Source organism: Apodemus sylvaticus, chromosome 1 (genome assembly GCF_947179515.1).
Source record: "Apodemus sylvaticus chromosome 1, mApoSyl1.1, whole genome shotgun sequence".
NCBI classification, from domain to species: Eukaryota; Metazoa; Chordata; class Mammalia; order Rodentia; family Muridae; genus Apodemus; species Apodemus sylvaticus.
In genome coordinates this window covers 152,591,281-152,605,062 of record NC_067472.1, presented here as the reverse complement: position 1 = coordinate 152,605,062, position 13,782 = coordinate 152,591,281, and the positions used below count along the sequence as shown (strand labels likewise).

Below are 13,782 nucleotides of genomic sequence, written 5' to 3'. Positions count from 1 at the left end.
CAACAGTTCTCTACTATATTAACAAGAAATTCAGGGCACATGATACAGCATGTAGCAAGAAAATTGCACTAACATGGGCAATCACACTTCTGCTTCAGTATAAAAGGTGAGAATGTGGAGTCGGCTCTGGGGAAGTTCACCACAAATATGTCCTTTCAGGGATGTCGATCTGGTCGACATAAGTATCTTCCATCATGGCTCTTATCCTACTCTGACTTCTTCAACTGGCTACTGGAATGAGGCAGAAATCAAACAAGTAAACTGATTCTGCTTTCAAGCTCATAAGTAGCAGGCTTTACTGGCCCTGGAACAACATATCTCTCTGACTCTCTGTATCTCTCTCTCAATATTTTTCTCTAGCTATCTCTCCGTCTTTGTCTCTGTCTCTTGGTGTGTGTAAGAGTGTGTGTGTATAGAGGTGCGTATGTGGGGGTTTGTGGGGGGTTGTTTGTCTGTGTTTCTTTGTGTGTGTTTCTGTGTGGCTCTCTCACTTTCCTTGATAAGCTCTCAGTGGCGGTTTCATGCCTCTTTGGTCCATCTTTTGTCTTCTCTTTTGTCTCTTGTGAATAGTTCGTCTTTCATGGGACCACCATAGTTTATCTGCTATGCAATGATTTTTCCTTGCTGAAAAGAATTATCACGACAAACCCCTCAGTAGCACCAACAGAGGCATGCCACATTGGGACTTAGATCCTCTAATCCACGGTGCAAATTGACTCATGGCCATAAATTTAATCAACTATGCAACCTCCATTTAAAAATTCCAGTTTTTCTTTGAAAGTGCCAATGAACATTGGTCTCAAGCTAGGTTTCAAGGATATCCTGAGACCCATTGAGCATTTCCTCCTATGAACAGCTAGCAATTGGCTTTAAGGTAGATTTAAATCACTATCTCAGAAAATATAATAGTACCATGATCCATGAGTTTGTAGTTTTGAAGGAAGATCGTTCCGGTATTTTCTCATAAGCCTACCATTGTGAGCAGATCTCAAGGATCTGTAACTTTGACATTGTGAAGGAGGCCTGGAACAATGTGGAAAGATATCAAGGGATATCTCAAACACACGATTTAACGGATATCTCCACCACACTATTTAAGACAAATGCATTCATTAAATGTGGAGGTTCCTGCCCAATCTCCCTCAACACATCAATTTCAGTCACAGGTCTGCAAATCTCATGCTTTGACTTGAGTCCACCAACGGCTCATGAATCCAGGGACATAAGGAATTGTGTCAATCCGGTGGAACCTTACAGGAGACATGTCTAGCATCATCTCTAATTGATCAACTTTGCTCTATTTCTAAGCTATTTGCGTGGGAATCTTGCAGACTTCAGGCCACAAAGTCCCCTCGTGTCCACTTTAATCTTCCACAGTCTATAAAAGTGCCCAAGCTATGCTACTCAATCAGGCTACACTTCTCCTGCAGCCTGCACTCCATTGTCTCTCTGCCTGGCAACACAAGTGTGTTATCATTCATGTCAGCATTTCAGAAAAGCCTCAAACCCATATGAAGAGCCAAATTTTGGTGCCAAACCTATTCCTTCTGCTTCAAATTCCAGTGTCCTTTAGGGCTGCACAACACTCCTTGAGCAAGCGGCTCTACCTTCTACGTCCCTGCCAAGAATGTCATCAAAAGCTACGGGAGGAATCCACAAGAACAAAAGGGCCTGCCATGGCCTCGGCCATGGTTTCCTGAGAAGCAGGACAAGCACATACCCATTTTTAGTGTGTCTGGCTAAAGCCCGAGGAAGCAAGGGCAAAGGGGTGCTTGGCCTGCCTGTTTCTGATGCCCATAGGACCTGGAGGACCCCAGGTGCCGGACCTCAGTTTCGATGAGAGTTGCGGTACTGAGTTTTCACTCATTTTGTTCAGCTTTTCCAAGGAATGTTTGACTGGGAATCATCATCGATCCAAGCACTCTGCAGTGCCTTTCACAAAGACCTTGTGGGTACTCTGGAGTGCTTGGATGTTGGGAGAGCAAGGAACTGCCGGCCATTGCCCATTCATTTCTAGGGATCAATCAATCAGCCTAAGCTCCAAACAAGGGAGAACCGGAGGCCCTAATCCTGCTTCGTGTCCCTAAAGCACAGGGCACAAACCGTACAGTTCCTCACAGCTCTACCAAGACCTGAGCACATTGAGTTCCTGGAGCAAATTCATGTGTTCCTTACCTTTTGTCTAAGGTACCCTTGAGCAAGGCAGCAACAGTTAGCCAGTTCATCGGATGATCAGTGCGGTGCCATGACCAGGCAACCAATGTTGGTGTGTTCATTTCTTCTGAGTGTCACCACAGGCCCTTGATGGAAAGGAATGCCACCCTGTGAAGACAGCAAGAGCACATGCCGCCAATTTAGTGGGACCCATGCAAAGCAAGAATGAAGATGAGCTTACTGAGTCCTTTGGGCTTGTCAGATTTTACAGACACCCATAACACTCCTGCTCTTGTCAACCTGTAGGCTTCCTCCATACACATAGGGGCTATGTGTCCACTCTGACCTCGGCTGGGGACATTGCACGCCCTTTGTTATCAAGTGCTTGCTGGGCCTTCACCTCCATCCAAGGCCTTAAGGATGAAATGTGAGCTGCTCCACTGATGAACCGCAAATTCCAAGATGACCTGAACACCAACCTACTCGACAACAGTTCTCTACTATATTAACAAGAAATTCAGGGCACATGATACAGCATGTAGCAAGAAAATTGCACTAACATGGGCAATCACACTTCTGCTTCAGTATAAAAGGTGAGAATATGGAGTCGGCTCTGGGGAAGTTCACCCCAAATATGTCCTTTCAGGGATGTCGATCTCGTCCACATAAGTATCTTCCATCATGGCTCTTATCCTACTCTGACTTCTTCAACTGGCTACGGGAATGAGGCAGAAATCAAACAAGTAAACTGATTCTGCTTTCAAGCTCATAAGTAGCAGGCTTTACTGGCCCTGGAACAACATATCTCTCTGACTCTCTGTATCTCTCTCTCAATATTTTACTCTAGCTCTCTCTCCGTCTTTGTCTCTGTCTCTTGGTGTGTGTATGTTATGAGTGTGTGTGTATAGAGGTGCGTATGTGGGGGTTTCTGGGGGGGGTGTTTGTCTGTGTTTCTTTGTGTGTGTTTCTGTGTGGCTCTCTCACTTTCCTTGATAAGCTCTCAGTGGTGGTTTCATGCCTCTTTGGTCCATCTTTTGTCTTCCCTTTTGTCTCTTGTGAATAGTTCGTCTTTCATTGGACCACCATAGTTTATCTGCTATGCAATGATTTTTCCTTTCTGAAAAGAATTATCACGACAAACCCCTTAGTGGCACCAACAGAGGCATGCCACATTGGGACTTAGATCCTCTAATTCATGGTGCAAATTGACTCATGACCATAAATTTAATCAACTACGCAACCTCCGTTTAAAAATTCCAGTTTTTCTTTGAAAGTGCCAATGAACATTGGTATCAAGCTAGGTTTCAAGGATATCCTGAGACCCATTGAGCATTTCCTCCTATGAACAGCTAGCAATTGGCTTTAAGGTAGATTTAAATCACTATCTCAGAAAATATAATAGTACCATGATCCATGAGTTTGTATTTTTGAAGGAAGATCTTTCCGGTATTTTCTCATAAGCCTACCATTGTGAGCAGATCTCTAGGATCTGTAACTTTGACATTGTGAAGGAGGCCTGGAACAATGTGGAAAAATATCAAGGGATATCTCAAACACACGATTTAATGGATATCTCCACCACACTATTTAAGGCAAATGCATTCATTAAATGTGGAGGTTCCTGCCCAATCTCCCTCCACACATCAATTTCAGTCACAGGTCTGCAAATCTCATGCTTTGACTTGAGTCCACCAACGGCTCATGAATCCAGGGACATAAGGAATTGTGTCAATCCGGTGGAACCTTACAGGGGACATGTCTAGCATCATCTCTAATTGATCAACCTTGCTCTATTTCTAAGCTATTTGCGTGGGAATCTTGCAGACTTCAGGCCACAATGTTCCCTCTTGTCCACTTTAATCTTCCACAGTCTATAAAAGTGCCCAAGCTATGCTACTCAATCAGGCTACACTTCTCTTGCAGCCTGCACTCCATTGTCTCTCTGCCTGGCAACACAAGTGTGTTATCATTCATGTCAGCATTTCAAAAAAGCCTCAAACCCATATGAAGAGCCAAACTTTGGTGCCAAACCTATTCCTTCTGCTTCAAATTCCAGTGTCCTTTAGGGCTGCACAACACTCCTTGAGCAAGCGGCTCTATCTTCTAAGTCCCTGCCAAGAATGTCATCAAAAGCTACGGGAGGAAGCCACAAGAACAAAAGGGCCTGCCATGGCCTCGGCCATGGTTTCCTGAGGAATAGGACAAGCACATACCCATTTTTAGTGTGTCTGGCTAAAGCCCGATGAAGCAAGGGCAAAGGGGAGCTGGGCCTGCCTGTTTCTGATGCCCATAGGACCTGGAGGACCCCAGGTGCCGGACCTCAGTTTCGATGAGAGTTGCGGTACTGAGTTTTCACTCATTTTGTTCAGCTTCTCCAAGGAATGTTTGACTGGGAGTCATCATCGATCCAAGCACTCTGCAGTGCCTTTCACAAAGACCTTGTGGGTACTCTGGAGTGCTTGGGTGTTGGGAGAGCAAGGAACTGCCGGCCATTGCCCATTCATTTCTAGGGATCAATCAAACGGCCTAAGCTCCAAACAAGGGAGAACCAGAGGCCCTAATCCTGCTTCGTGTCCCTAAAGCACAGGGCACAAACCATAGAGTTCCTCACAGCTCTACCAATACCTGAGCACATTGAGTTCCTGGAGCAAATTCATGTGTTCCTTACCTTTTGTCTAAGGTACCCTTGAGCAAGGCAGCAACAGTTAGCCAGTTCATTGGATGATCAGTGCGGTGCCATGACCAGTCAACCAATGTTGGTGTGTTCATTTCTTCTGAGTGTCACCACGGGCCCTTGCTGGAAAGGAATGCCACCCTGTGAAGACAGCAAGAGCACATGCCGCCATTTTAGTGGGACCCATGCAAAGCAAGAATGAAGATGAGTTTACTCAGTCCTTTGGCTTGTCAGATTTTACAGACACCCATAACACTCCTGCTCTTGTCAACCTGTAGGCTTCCTCCATACACATAGGGGCTATGTGTCCACTCTGACCTCGGCTGGCGACATAGCACGCCCTTTGTTATCAAGTGCTTGCTGGGCCTTCACCTCGATCCAAGGCCTTAAGGATGAAATGGGAGCTACTCCACTGATGAACCGCAAATTCCAAGATGACCTGAACACCAACCTACTCGACAACAGTTCTCTACTATATTAACAAGAAATTCAGGGCACATGATAGAGCATGTAGCAAGAAAATTGCACTAACATGGGCAATCACACTTCTGCTTCAGTATAAAAGGTGAGAATGTGGAGTCGGCTCTGGGGAAGTTCACCACAAATATGTCCTTTCAGGGATGTCGATCTGGTCCACATAAGTATCTTCCATCATGGCTCTTATCCTACTCTGACTTCTTCAACTGGCTACTGGAATGAGGCAGAAATCAAACAAGTAAACTGATTCTGCTTTCAAGCTCATAAGTAGCAGGCTTTACTGGCCCTGGAACAACATATCTCTCTGACTCTCTGTATCTCTCTCTCAATATTTTTCTCTAGCTCTCTCTCCGTCTTTGTCTCTGTCTCTTGGTGTGTGTATGTTATGAGTGTGTGTATAGAGGTGCGTATGTGTGGGTTTGTGGGGGGGGTGTTTGTCTGTGTTTCTTTGTGTGTGTTTCTGTGTGGCTCTCTCACTTTCCTTGATAAGGTCTCAGTGGTGGTTTCATGCCTCTTTGGTCCATCTTTTGTCTTCTCTTTTGTCTCTTGTGAATAGTTCGTCTTTCATGGGACCACCATAGTTTATCTGCTTTGCAATGATTTTTCCTTGCTGAAAAGAATTATCACGACAAACCCCTCAGTAGCACCAACAGAGGCATGCCACATTGGGACTTAGATCCTCTAATCCATGGTGCAAATTGACTCATGGCCATAAATTTAATCAACTATGCAACCTCCATTTAAAAATTCCAGTTTTTCTTCGCAAGTGCCAATGAACATTAGTCTCAAGCTAGGTTTCAAGGATATCCTGAGACCCATTGAGCATTTCCTCCTATGAACAGCTAGCAATTGGCTTTAAGGTAGATTTAAATCACTATCTCAGAAAATATAATAGTACCATGATCCATGAGTTTGTAGTTTTGAAGGAAGATCGTTCCTGTATTTTCTCATAAGCCTACCATTGTGAGCAGATCTCAAGGATCTGTAACTTGGACATTTTGAAGGAGGCCTGGAACAATGTGGAAAGATATCAAGGGATATCTCAAACACACGATTTAACGGATATCTCCACCACACTATTTAAGACAAATGCATTCATTAAATGTGGAGGTTCCTGCCCAATCTCCCTCCACACATCAATTTCAGTCACAGGTCTGCAAATCTCATGCTTTGACTTGAGTCCACCAACGGCTCATGAATCCAGGGACATAAGGAATTGTGTCAATCCGGTGGAACCTTACAGGAGACATGTGTAGCTTCATCTCTAATTGATCAACCTTGATCTATTTCTAAGCTATTTGCGTGGGAATCTTGCAGACTTCAGGCCACAAAGTCCCCTCTTGTCCACTTTAATCTTCCACAGTCTATAAAAGTGCCCAAGCTATGCTACTCAATCAGGCTACACTCCTCCTGCTGCCTGCACTCCATTGTCTCTCTGCCTGGCAACACAAGTGTGTTATCATTCATGTCAGCATTTCAGAAAAGCCTCAAACCCATATGAAGAGTCAAACTTTGGTGCTGAACCTATTGCTTCTGCTTCAAATTCCAGTGTCCTTTAGGGCTGCACAATACTCCTTGAGCAAGCGGCTCTATCTTCTAAGTCCCTGCCAAGAATGTCATCAAAAGCTACGGGAGGAAGCCACAAGAACAAAAGGGCCTGCCATGGCCTCGGCCATGGTTTCCTGAGGAGTAGGACAAGCACATACCCATTTATAGTGTGTCTGGCTAAAGCCCGAGGAAGCAAGGGCAAAGGGGAGCTTGGCCTGCCTGTTTCTGATGCCCATAGGACCTGGAGGACCCCAGGTGCCGGACCTCAGTTTCGATGAGAGTTGCGGTACTGAGTTTTCACTCATTTTGTTCAGCTTCTCCAAGGAATGTTTGATTGGGAATCATCATCGACCCAAGCACTCTGCAGTGCCTTTCACAAAGACCTTGTGGGTACTCTGGAGTGCTTGGGTGTTGGGAGAGCAAGGAACTGCCGGATATTGCCCATTCATTTCTAGGGATCAATCAAACGGCCTAAGCTCCAAACAAGGGAGAACCAGAGGCCCTAATCCTGCTTCGTGTCCCTAAAGCACAGGGCACAAACCTTACAGTTCCTCACAGCTCTACCAAGACCTGAGCACATTGAGTTCCTGGAGCAAATTCATGTGTTCCTTACCTTTTCTCTAAGGTACCCTTGAGCAAGGCAGCAACAGTTAGCCAGTTCATCAGATGATCAGTGCGGTGCCATGACCAGTCAACCAATGTTGGTGTGTTCATTTCTTCTGAGTGTCACCACGGGCCCTTGCTGGAAAGGAATGCCACCCTGTGAAGACAGCAAGAGCACATGCCGCCATTTTAGTGGGACCCATGCAAAGCAAGAATGAAGATGAGATTACTGAGTCCTTTGGGCTTGTCAGATTTTACAGACACCCATAACACTTCTGCTCTTGTCAACATTTAGGCTTCCTCCATACACATAGGGGCTATGTGTCCACTCTGACCTCGGCTGGGGACATAGCACGCCCTTTGTTATCAAGTGCTTGCTGGGCCTTCACCTCCATCCAAGGCCTTAACGATGAAATGGGAGCTGCTCCACTGATGAGCCGCAAATTCCAAGATGACCCGAACACCAACCTACTCGACAACAGTTCTCTACTATATTAACAAGAAATTCAGGGCACATGATACAGCATGTAGCAAGAAAATTGCACTAACATGGGCAATCACACTTCTGCTTCAGTATAAAAGGTGAGAATATGAAATCGGCTCTGGGGAAGTTCACCACAAATATGTCCTTTCAGGGATGTCGATCTGGTCCACATAAGTATCTTCCATCATGGCTCTTATCCTACTCTGACTTCTTCAACTGGCTACTGGAATGAGGCAGAAATCAAACAAGTAAACTGATTCTGCTTTCAAGCTCATAAGTAGCAGGCTTTACTGGCCCTGGAACAACATATCTCTCTGACTCTCTGTATCTCTCTCTCAATATTTTTCTCTAGCTCTCTCTCCGTCTTTGTCTCTGTCTCTTGGTGTGTGTATGTTATGAGTGTGTGTGTATAGAGGTGCGTATGTGGGGGATTTTTGGGGGGATGTTTGTCTGTGTTTCTTTGTGTGTGTTTCTGTGTGGCTCTCTCACTTTCCTTGATAAGCTCTCAGTGGTGGTTTCATGCCTCTTTGGTCCATCTTTTTTCTTCTCTTTGTCTCTTGTGAATAGTTCGTCTTTCATGGGACCACCATAGTTTATCTGCTATGCAATGATTTTTCCTTGCTGAAAAGAATTATCACGACAAACCCCTCAGTAGCACCAACAGAGGCATGCCACATTGGGACTTAGATCCTCTAATCCATGGTGCAAATTGACTCATGGCCATAAATTTAATCAACTATGCAACCTCCATTTAAAAATTCCAGTTTTTCTTTGAAATTGCCAATGAACATTGGTCTCAAGCTAGGTTTCAACGATATCCTGAGAAACATTGAGCATTTCCTCCTATGAACAGCTAGCAATTGGCTTTAAGGTAGATTTAATTCACTATCTCAGAAAATATAATAGTACCATGATCCATGAGTTTTTAGTTTTGAAGGAAGATCGTTCCGGTATTTTCTCATAAGCCTACCATTGTGAGCAGATCTCAAGGATCTGTAACTTTGACATTTTGAAGGAGGCCTGGAACAATGTGGGAAGATATCAAGGGATATCTCAAACACATGATTTAACGGATATCTCCACCACACTATTTAAGACAAATGCATTCATTAAATGTGGAGGTTCCTGCCCAATCTCCCTCCACACATCAATTTCAGTCACAGGTCTGCAAATCTCATGCTTTGACCTGAGTCCACCAACGGCTCATGAATCCAGGGACATAAGGAATTGTGTCAATCAGGTGGAACCTTACAGGGACATGTCTAGCATCATCTCTAATTGATCAACCTTGCTCTATTTCTAAGCTATTTGCGTGGGAATCTTGCAGACTTCAGGCCACAAAGTCCACTCTTGTCCACTTTAATCTTCCACAGTCTATAAAAGTGCCCAAGCTATGCTACTCAATCAGGCTACACTTCTCCTGCAGCCTGCACTCCATTGTCTCTCTGCCTGGCAACATTAGTGTGTTATCATTCATGTCAGCATTTCAGAAAAGCCTCAAACCCATATGAAGAGCCAAACTTTGGTGCCAAACCTATTCCTTCTGCTTCAAATTCCAGTGTCCTTTAGGGCTGCACAACACTCCTTGAGCAAGCGGCTCTACCTTCTAAGTCCCTGCCAAGAATCAAATCAAAAGCTACGGGAGGAAGCCACAAGAACAAAAGGGCCTGCAATGGCCTCGGCCATGGTTTCCTGAGGAGTAGGACAAGCACATACCCATTTTTAGTGTGTCTGGCTAAAGCCCGAGGAAGCAAGGGCAAAGGGGTGCTTGGCCTGCCTGTTTCTGATGCCCATAGGGCCTGGAGGACCCCATGTGCCGGACCTCAGTTTCGATGAGAGTTGCGGTACTGAGTTTTCACTCACTTTGTTCAGCTTTCCAAGGAATGTTTGATTGGGAATCATCATTGATCCAAGCACTCTGCAGTGCCTTTCACAAAGACCTTGTGGGTACTCTGGAGTGCTTGGGTGTTGGGAGAGCAAGGAACTGCCGGCCATTGCCCATTCATTTCTAGGGATCAATCAATCGGCCTAAGCTCCAAACAAGGGAGAACCAGAGGCCCTAATCCTGCTTCGTGTCCCTAAAGCACAGGGCACAAACCGTACAGTTCCTCACAGCTCTACCAAGACCTGAGCACATTGAGTTCCTGGAGCAAATTCATGTGTTCCTTACCTTTTCTCTAAGGTACCCTTGAGCAAGGCAGCAACAGTTAGCCAGTTCATCGGATGATCAGTGCGGTGCCATGACCAGTCAACCAATGTTGGTGTGTTCATTTCTTCTGAGTGTCACCACGGGCCCTTGCTGGAAAGGAATGCCACCCTGTGAAGACAGCAAAAGCACAGGCCGCCATTTTAGTGGGACCCCTGCAAAGCAAGAATGAAGATGAGCATACTGAGTCCTTTGGGCTTGTCAGATTTTACAGACACCCATAACACTCCTGCTCTTGTCAACCTGTAGGCTTCCTCCATACACATAGGGCCTATGTGTCCACTCTGACCTCGGCTGGGGACATAGCACGCCCTTTGTTATCAAGTGCTTGCTGGGCCTTCACCTCCATCCAAGGCCTTAACGATGAAATGGGAGCTGCTCCACTGATGAACCGCAAATTCCAAGATGACCTGAACACCAACCTACTCGACAACAGTTCTCTACTATATTAACAAGAAATTCAGGGCACATGATATAGCATGTAGCAAGAAAATTGCACTAACATGGGCAATCACACTTCTGCTTCAGTATAAAAGGTGAGAATATGAAATCGGCTCTGGGGAGGTCACTACAAATATATCCTTTCAGGGATGTCGATCTGGTCCACATAAGTATCTTCCATCATGGCTCTTATCCTACTCTGACTTCTTCAACTGGCTACTTGAATGAGGCAGAAATCAAACAAGTAAACTGATTCTGCTTTCAAGCTCATAAGTAGCAGGCTTTACTGGCCCTGGAACAACATATCTCTCTGACTCTCTGTATCTCTCTCTCAATATTTTTCTCTAGCTCTCTCTCCGTCTTTGTCTCTGTCTCTTGGTGTGTGTATGTTATGAGTGTGTGTGTATAGAGGTGCGTATGTGGGGGTTTGTTGGGGGGTGTTTGTCTGTGTTTCTTTGTGTGTGTTTCTGTGTGGCTCTCTCACTTTCCTTGATAAGCTCTCAGTGGTGGTTTCATGCCTCTTTGGTCCATCTTTTTTCTTCTCTTTGTCTCTTGTGAATAGTTCGTCTTTCATGGGACCACCATAGTTTATCTGCTATGCAATGATTTTTCCTTGCTGAAAAGAATTATCACGACAAACCCCTCAGTAGCACCAACAGAGGCATGCCACATTGGGACTTAGATCCTCTAATCCATGGTGCAAATTGACTCATGGCCATAAATTTAATCAACTATGCAACCTCCATTTAAAAATTCCAGTTTTTCTTTGCAAATGCCAATGAACATTGGTCTCAAGCTAGGTTTCAAGGATATCCTGAGACCCATTGAGCATTTCCTCCTATGAACAGCTAGCAATTGGCTTTAAGGTAGATTTAAATCACTATCTCAGAAAATATAATAGTACCAGGATCCAAGAATTTGTAGTTTTGAAGGAAGATCGTTCCGGTATTTTCTCATAAGCCTACCATTGTGAGCAGATCTCAAGAATCTGTTACTTTGACATTGTGAATTAGGCCTGTAACAATGTTGGAAGATATCAAGGGAAATCTCAAACACACGATTTAACGGATATCTCCACCACACTATTTAAGACAAATGCATTCATTAAATGTGGAGGTTCCTGCCCAATCTCCCTCCACACATCAATTTCAGTCACAGGTCTGCAAATCTCATGCTTTGACTTGAGTCCACCAACGGCTCATGAATCCAGGGACATAAGGAATTGTGTCAATCCGGTGGAACCTTACAGGGGACATGTCTAGCATCATCTCTAACTGATCAACCTTGCTCTATTTCGAAGCTATATCCGTGGGAATCTTGCAGACTTCAGGCCACAATGTCCCGTCTTGTCCACTTTAATCTTCCACAGTCTATAAAAGTGCCCAAGCTATGCTACTCAATCAGGCTACACTTCTCTTGCAGCCTGCACTCCATTGTCTCTCTGCCTGGTAACACAAGTGTGTTATCATTCATGTCAGCATTTCAGAAAAGCCTCAAACCCATATGAGGAGCCAAACTTTGGTGCAAAACCTATTCCTTCTGCTTCAAATTCCAGTGTCCTTTAGGGCTGCATAACACTCCTTGAGCAAGCGGCTCTACCTTCGAAGTCCCTGCCAAGAATGTCATCAAAATCTACGGGAGGAAGCCACTAGAACAAAAGGGCCTGCCATGGCCTGGGCCATGGTTTCCTGAGGAGTAGGACAAGCACATACCCATTTTTAGTGTGTCTGGCTAAAGCCCGAGGAAGCAAGGGCAAAGGGGTGCTTTGCCTGTCTGTTTCTGATGCCCATAGGACCTGGAGGACCCCAGGTGCCGGACCTCAGTTTCGATGAGAGTTGCGGTACTGAGTTTTCACTCACTTTGTTCAGCTTTCCAAGGAATGTTTGATTGGGAATCATCATCGATCCAAGCACTCTGCAGTGCCTTTCACAAAGACCTTGTGGGTACTCTGGAGTGCTTGGGTGTTGGGAGAGCAAGGAACTGCCGGCCATTGCCCATTCATTTCTAGGGATCAATCAATCGGCCTAAGCTCCAAACTAGGGAGAACCAGAGGCCCTAATCCTGCTTCGTGTCCCTTAAGCACAGGGCACAAACCATACAGTTCCTCACAGCTCTACCAAGACCTGAGCACATTGAGTTCCTGGAGAAAATTCATGTGTTCCTTACCTTTTCTCTAAGGTACCCTTGAGCAAGGCAGCAACAGTTAGCCAGTTCATCGGATGATCAGTGAGGTGCCATGACGAGTCAACCAATGTTGGTGTGTTCATTTCTTCTGAGTGTCACCACGGGCCCTTGCTGGAAAGGAAAGCCACCCTGTGAAGACAGCAAGAGCAAATGCCGCCATTTTAGTGGGACCCATGCAAAGCAAGAATGAAGATGAGCATACTGAGTCCTTTGGGCTTGTCAGATTTTACAGACACCCATAACACTCCTGCTCTTGTCAACCTGTAGGCTTCCTCCATACACATAGGGGCTATGTGTCCACTCTGACCTCGGCTGGGGACATAGCACGCCCTTTGTTATCAAGTGCTTGCTGGGCCTTCACCTCCATCCAAGGCCTTAAGGATGAAATGGGAGCTGCTCCACTGATGAGCCGCAAATTCCAAGATGACCTGAACACCAACCTACTCGACAACAGTTCTCTACTATATTAACAAGAAATTCAGGGCACATGATCCAGCATGTAGCAAGAAAATTGCACTAACATGGGCAATCACACTTCTGCTTCAGTATAAGAGGTGAGAATATGAAATCGGCTCTGGGGAAGTTCACCACAAATATGTCCTTTCAGGGATGTCGATCCGGTCCACATAAGTATCTTCCATCATGGCTCTTATCCTACTCTGACTTCTTCAACTGGCTACTGGAATGAGGCAGAAATCAAACAAGTAAACTGATTCTGCTTTCAAGCTCATAAGTAGCAGGCTTTACTGGCCCTGGAACAACATATCTCTCTGACTCTCTGTATCTCTCTCTCAATATTTTTCTCTAGCTCTCTCTCCATCTTTGTCTCTGTCTCTTGGTGTGTGTATGTTATGAGTGTGTGTGTATAGAGGTGCGTATGTGGGGGATTGTTGGGGGGATGTTTGTCTGTGTTTCTTTGTGTGTGTTTCTGTGTGGCTCTCTCACTTTCCTTGATAAGCTCTCAGTGGTGGTTTCATGCCTCTTTGGTCCATCTTTTTTCTTCTCTTTGTC

At 45.2% G+C, this 13,782-nt stretch overlaps 5 non-coding genes across 5 annotated transcripts; all 5 read right to left on the bottom strand.

The window, feature by feature from the left end:
- Nucleotides 1–1,822: 1,822 nt before the first annotated feature.
- LOC127676353 (small nucleolar RNA SNORD116) lies at nt 1,823–1,916 on the bottom strand. The gene has a single exon (XR_007975835.1). It is a non-coding gene; the product is annotated as a small nucleolar RNA SNORD116 (small nucleolar RNA).
- Nucleotides 1,917–4,469: 2,553 nt separating this feature from the next.
- LOC127676418 (small nucleolar RNA SNORD116) lies at nt 4,470–4,563 on the bottom strand. Its single transcript, XR_007975896.1, has one exon. It is a non-coding gene; the product is annotated as a small nucleolar RNA SNORD116 (small nucleolar RNA).
- A 2,550-nt stretch (nt 4,564–7,113) lies between these two features.
- On the bottom strand, nt 7,114–7,207 carry LOC127676445 (small nucleolar RNA SNORD116). The gene has a single exon (XR_007975923.1). It is a non-coding gene; the product is annotated as a small nucleolar RNA SNORD116 (small nucleolar RNA).
- A 2,551-nt stretch (nt 7,208–9,758) lies between these two features.
- Nucleotides 9,759–9,851, bottom strand: LOC127676373 (small nucleolar RNA SNORD116). The gene has a single exon (XR_007975854.1). It is a non-coding gene; the product is annotated as a small nucleolar RNA SNORD116 (small nucleolar RNA).
- Nucleotides 9,852–12,401: 2,550 nt separating this feature from the next.
- Nucleotides 12,402–12,494, bottom strand: LOC127677031 (small nucleolar RNA SNORD116). Its single transcript, XR_007976434.1, has one exon. It is a non-coding gene; the product is annotated as a small nucleolar RNA SNORD116 (small nucleolar RNA).
- Nucleotides 12,495–13,782: the final 1,288 nt, after the last annotated feature.